At 35.1% G+C, this 6,605-nt stretch overlaps 1 pseudogene; it reads left to right on the top strand.

The window, feature by feature from the left end:
* The first annotated feature begins 5 nt into the window (after window positions 1-5).
* Window positions 6-6,331, top strand: LOC114760285 (G-type lectin S-receptor-like serine/threonine-protein kinase At1g11330; annotated as a pseudogene).
* The last annotated feature ends 274 nt before the right edge of the window (window positions 6,332-6,605 follow it).

Here is a 6,605-nt window from a genome sequence, read left to right as displayed (position 1 = left end):
CCGATACTCTAACCTCTGATAGCACCAACTTTACACTTGGATTTTTTAGCCCTGACAACTCATCCAATCGTTACCTAGGAATTTGGTACATGTTAAAGGCCACAGTGGTATGGGTGGCTAACAGAAACGAACCACTCACAGATTCTTCTGGGATGCTCAAGATATCTGAAAGTGGCAATCTTGTGATACTAGATGGAAAGGAACGTGCTGTTTGGTCATCAGATGGATCAGACAATGACACATCTCACGTCATATTGCAGCTGCAGGATTCTGGAAATCTTGTGCTGCAGAACAATATCACAGGAAAAGTGATATGGCAAAGCTTCCACCATCTTTCTGATACAATGCTGCAACGCACTAATGGTGGTTATAATGCACAAGTAGGTCAGAAATACATGTTGACGTCATGGAAGAGCCCTTCTGATCCATCAATGGGAAGCTTTACAGCTTCTATGGGACCTAGTACAGTTCCTCAAACATTTGTTTGGAACAACAGTCGCCCATATTGGCGTGGAGGTCCGTGGAATGGTCAAATTTTCACTGGCATACCCAATTTGTACGATCAGTATCTCAATGGATTAACTTTGCAAAAAGTAAATGGTACTTTCTATTTATATTTTGTATATATAAACCTCTCTCCTTTATCATTCTATAAGCTGAACTCTGAAGGGAAACTGGTATTTCATAACTGGGATGACAATAAGAAAGAGTGGGTGCCGCAGTGGACAGTGCAGCAATCAGACTGTGACATTTATGGCATTTGTGGATCATTTGAAGCTGTAATCCACAAAGAAACCCAATTTGTAGCTGTCTGAGAGGTTTTGTTCCAAAAAATGCTGAAGAGTGGAATAAAGGAAACTGGAATAGTGGATGCGCAAGGAGGAAGCCATTGAAGTGTGAAAGACTCAAAAATGAGAACAGAAACGGACATGATGATGATGGGTTTGTGCAGTTAAAGAATACCAAAGTTCCAGACCTACCAAATGGGACTTTCACTGTATCAGCATCACCAGATTGCAGAATCCAGTGCTTGAACAATTGTTCCTGCTTAGCATATGCCCATGATGCGGGCATTGGTTGTATGATGTGGAGTGAAAAACTGATTGACACACAAAGGCTGTCAAGTGGTGGTCTCGACCTGTACATTCGTCTGGCAGATTCAGAACTGAGTAACTTATCAATTTCTTAACTCAATGCTTGAAATCTAATCCCTCAACTTCTCTGCAAAATGAGACTAATGATTTTTGTTTTCATGTGATGCAGAGGAAAAGAGTAGATTAGCAGTGATAATTTTGATTCCATCGGCAGTCGGAATAATTCTAATCGCAGCATGTGCATATGCAATATGGAGACGCTCTGTTAAGCATCAAGGTATTGAGCTCAAGAATCAAGAACAACAAATGATTTGATATAGTAATTTAAACTAAAATGTTGCAGCTCAATCGAAAAAAGTGTCTCTTGTCGATACATTTTATGGTTCAAAACAAGATTAATTCTCATTTGCGTGACATTGCGCAAGGCCCTCAATATGGGATTGACTTCTTATCAATTTAACTATCACTTAAGGATATTTCTCATTTGTATTCTATAACTTAAGCTATGAATGTGGTCTTTCACTTTCAACTATTGAATCTGAAGTAATTTTGGATTCCAAAAGAAAAGCTGATACTATAATATCATAATATGTTATCAAAATGAAACTATGAATGTGGGCTTTCACTTTCAACTACTGAATCTGAAGTAATTTTGGATTCTAAAAGAAAAGCTGATACTATAATATCATAATATGCTATCAAAATGAAACTAAGATTCACTTAAAAATGACTAAGCAAACACATATTCAAGGTTAATTCAACTTTCAATTTAATTAATTTTGGGTGACATTTTGCTAGGCAAAAAAGGGTGACATTTTGCATTAGTTACTATATTCTCTTTTCATATTGCCATTATATTACATTTCACAGGCCTCCTGCATTTTAATGGGCTTTGCGGGCAAAAATAGTAAAGCCACAAAAAAAGTCATCCAGTAGATATAGATTTTCTGTTTGTTTTTTAAATCTAAAATGAATGCAACTCCTTGTTTTCCCCCATTCTAAATGCAAATGATTATTATTGCCACAAACAGAAGAACCATTGACAATAGCAGAGAACGAAATCAATAGCCAGATGCTGAAGGAACTACAACTGTTTGAATTTGAAAAGCTTGCAGCTGCAACCAACAACTTTCATTCTGCTAATAAGATTGGGCAGGGTGGTTTTGGTCCAGTATACAAAGTATGCCTAGCCTTATAATGCTCATCTTCTATGAACTTTTAAAAGGTTATCAGGAAGTTTTAAAAATATTCCTGCAGGGAAAATTGCAAGACGGACAAGAAGTTGCAGTTAAAAGACTTTCAAGTGTAACAGGACAAGGACGCGAAGAATTTATGACTGAGGTGGTGGTGATTTCTAAACTTCAGCATCGCAATCTCGTGAGACTTCTTGGTTGCTGTGTAGAAGGAGGTGAAAAGATGTTAATTTATGAATACATGCCAAATAAAACTTTGGCTGCCTATCTCTTTGGTTAGTAGGTTTTACCATTTGACTTTTCTCTATTTTTCAAGTGCCCTAAGTTCTATGAAAAGAGATCTTTGTTAAAAATATGCACATAAATTAGGGAAGCAAGAGCAAATACTTGATTAATCATTGTCGATTCTAGTTTCCTCAACTTCAGCTTTTGGTGATTCAAAAAGCTTTTCTTTCCACTTGGGATATATTGCAGATCCACTCAATGGTGATGTCTTGAATTGGCAAAAGCGTTATCATATAATAGAAGGAACTGCTCGAGGTTTGCTCTATCTTCACAGAGATTCAAGACTAAGAATTATACATAGAGATCTTAAGGCAAGCAACATCTTATTGGATGAAGAGCTAAATCCCAAGATATCAGATTTTGGTACAGCAAGGATCTTTGGAGTTAGCAAAGATGAGGACTATACAAGAAGAGTAGTTGGAACATAGTAAGTTAACATTTTCAATTGTACTTAGTATAAAACTCCAATATTCTCCCAAAGCTAATTGCTTCAATGTTTGAAACTTAAATATGAACGCAGTGGCTATATGCCTCCAGAATATGTAATAGAGGGCATTTTTTCTGAGAAATCAGATGTCTTTAGTTTTGGAGTTTTGCTATTGGAGACAATTAGCGGGAGAAAAAATACAAGCTTCCACAATGATCAGCAACCTTTGAGTCTCCTAGGATTTGTAAGTACTCTGTTTCAAAAATTTAACTTTTCAACATTAGAGTTTGCATCTAAAGATCATGGTTACTTCTGCTTTCAGGCGTGGAAACTATGGAATGAAGAGAATATCAAACCTTTGATAGATCATACGATATATAACCCACAATTTGAAAAGGATATTATGAAATGCATACATATCGGGTTATTGTGTGTGCAAGAACTTGCAAAGGATCGACCTACCATGGATTCTGTGATCTTAATGCTGCAAAGCAAGATTGTCAATTTGCCTTTCCCCAAGCAACCTGCCTTCATCAATTGGCAGGCTGCACTTGCAGAGAGTTCCCAGAATGAACATAAATCTAGCTCGAATAATCATGTCACTATCACAAACATCCAGGGCAGATAGAACTATCCTTTCATTTCATTTCATTTCTAATCATGTTATTGATGACATCTTTTATCATGATTTTATGATGTCTTTAGGACTTGAACAATGTAATGTATGCTCCTGTGCGACACTTTAATTGTAAATGGTGAATTGGCTCCTTGAAATTCACGAACTACCAACTTTTGAAAACTACGGAGGACCAGAGCTGTGTCCTAAAGTTTTTGAGCGCTAGGCGAATTCACTAAAAAAGCCTACGGTGATATTAATTATCAATGACAATATTATTCTTCTAGCTTTTTGAACTGCAAGATCACTTATTAATGATTTATAATCAAGTAATTTAACATCTCATTTTCCAATGATAATACGGCTAATCCACTTAATCTATCTGATCATATAGCTGATTTTAAGTATAATCTAATCAATTTTAATTTTGAAAAACTTCTTTTAGACTTGTTAATAATATTCCTTTTTAATGACCTCTACCCACACCCCACTAATCTAATCTTTTGATATAGTTTAACACTTCTATAAGAGTATCAATTTCTTCTGTTGAATTCTCTCAATACCCTAAAATCAGAAAATAAATCAAGACCATCAATATCGGATCAAAATGTTAACTAAAACTTGAAAACTTTTCAAGATTAATACAATATATTTTTTTTCAATTGACCATCATCTAAACTTTAATTTTTATAAAATATTTCTTATATTTATTTTCAATTTATATTGTACTAGCCACTAGTTGTATTAGATATAATCTAACACTTTTTTCTTTTTCCACTAGCTACACACATATATATTCCATGGCACTCCCTTGTACATATGTGATAAGGAGACGTTCTGCTGAACATCAAGGTATTGAACTCAAGAATCAAGAGAAATAAATGTTTTGATCATAGTAATTTAAGCTAAAATGTTGCAGCTCAATTGAAACAAAGTGTCTCTTGTCCATACATTTTATGGTTTAAGAGAAGATCTGGTTTCCCTCGAAAGTGCTTTTGAAAAGCACTTTTACGCACGTTGAGATAAAACTTCTCTCCTATATTTGTTTCGTATATTGTAAAATCACTTTTAAAACCATAATTTGGTTTTCACCCAAACACACCCTAATTCTCAATTGCTCAAACCTGTGACATTGAGCAAGGCACTCAACATGGGATTGACTTGTGAATTCAACTACCACTTCAGGTTAGTTCTCATTTGTATGCTATAAATTAAGTTGTGAATGTGGTCTCACTTTCAACTATTGAATCTGAACTCATTTTGAATTCTAAAAGAAAGATGATACAATAATGCTATCAAAATGAAACTTAAAGATTCATTTGAAAAAAATTAAGGCAATGGTCATAATCAAGGTTTATTCAACTTTCAGTTGAATTGATTTTGCATGACATTTTGCATTAGTTACTACATTCTATTTTCATATTGCCATTACATTACACCTTAAAGGTCTCCTGCATTTTAATGGTCTTTGGGGGTATAAATAGTAAAGCCACAAAACAAGGCATCCAATAGATACAGATTTTCTCCCCCCCCCCCCCCCAAAAAAAAAACCTTAACCAAATGTGTCTGCTTGTTTTTGCTCATTCTGAATGTAAATAATTATTTTTGCCACAAACCAAAGAACCATTGAAATTAACAGAGAACGAAATCTCTAGTGATAAGCTGAAGGAAATACAACTGTCTGAATTTGAAAAGCTTGCAGCTGCAACCAACAACTTTCATTCTGCTAATAGGATTAGACAGGGTGGTTTTAATCCAGTATACGAAGTATGGCCAGCCTCATAATGCTCATCTTCTATGAAATTACGAAGGTTATATAAAAGCTTTGCAAATATTCTTGTAGGGAAAGTTTCAAGATGGACAAGAAGTTGCAGTTAAAAGACTTTCAAGTTTAGCAGGACAAGGACGTGAAGAATTTATGACTGAGGTGGTGGTAATTTCTAAACTTCAGCATCACAATCCCATGAGACTTCTTGATTGTTGTGTGGGAGGTGAAAAAATATTAATTTATGAATTCATGCCAAATAGGAGCTTGGCTGCACATCTCTTCGGTTGGTAGGTTTTACTTTCTTTATTTTATAAGTGCCCCAACAATAGTTTTATGAAAAAGAGATCTTTGTTAAAAATATGCACATAAATTAGGGAAGCAAGAGGAAATTCTTGATTCATCCTCGTAGATTTTAGTTTCCTCAACTTTAGCTTTTGGAGATTCAATAAGTTTTTCTTTCCACTTGCAATATACTGCAGATCCACTCAATTACGATGTCCTTGATTAGCAAAAGCGTTATCATATAATAGAAGGAACTGCTTGAGGTTTGCCCTACCTTCATAGAGATTCAAGACTGAGAATTATACATAAAGATCTCAAGGCAAGCAACATCTTATCGGATGAAGAGCTAAATCCTAAGATATATTTCAGTACAGCAAGGATTTTTGGAGTTAGCAAAGATGAGGGCTATACAAGAAGCGTAGTTGGAACATAGAAAGTTAACATTTTCAGCTGTAGTAGTATAGAACTCCAAATGTTCTCCTAGAGTTAATTTCTTCAATGTTTACAACTTAATACAAATGCAGTGGCTAGATAGTTCCATCATATGCAACAGAAGATTCCCCCGCCCCCGCCCCCAAAAAAGAAATCAAATATCTTTAGTTTTGGAGTTTTGTTATTGGAGAAAATCAGCAGGAGGAAAAATACAAGCTTCCACAATGATCAGCAAGCTTTGAGCCTCTTAGGATCTATAAGCACTCTATTTCAAAAATTTAACTTTTCAAGTATTAAAGTTCATATCTAAAACTCATGGTTACTTGTGTTCTCAGGTGTGGAAACTATGAAATGAAGAGAATATGATACCTTTGACAGATCATACGATAAATAACCCATATTTTGAAAAGGATATTATGAAATGCATACATATCAAATTATTGTGCGTGCAAGGATTACTGTGCGTGCAAGAACGACCTACCATGGATTCTGTAATCTCAATGCTGCA

Source organism: Neltuma alba, unplaced genomic scaffold, assembly GCF_004799145.2.
Source record: "Neltuma alba isolate B1F8T4 unplaced genomic scaffold, ASM479914v2 tig00010968_pilon, whole genome shotgun sequence".
Taxonomy (NCBI): Eukaryota; Viridiplantae; Streptophyta; class Magnoliopsida; order Fabales; family Fabaceae; genus Neltuma; species Neltuma alba.
Note: the sequence above shows the minus strand (reverse complement) of the source record. Positions and strands in the feature narration are given on the sequence as shown.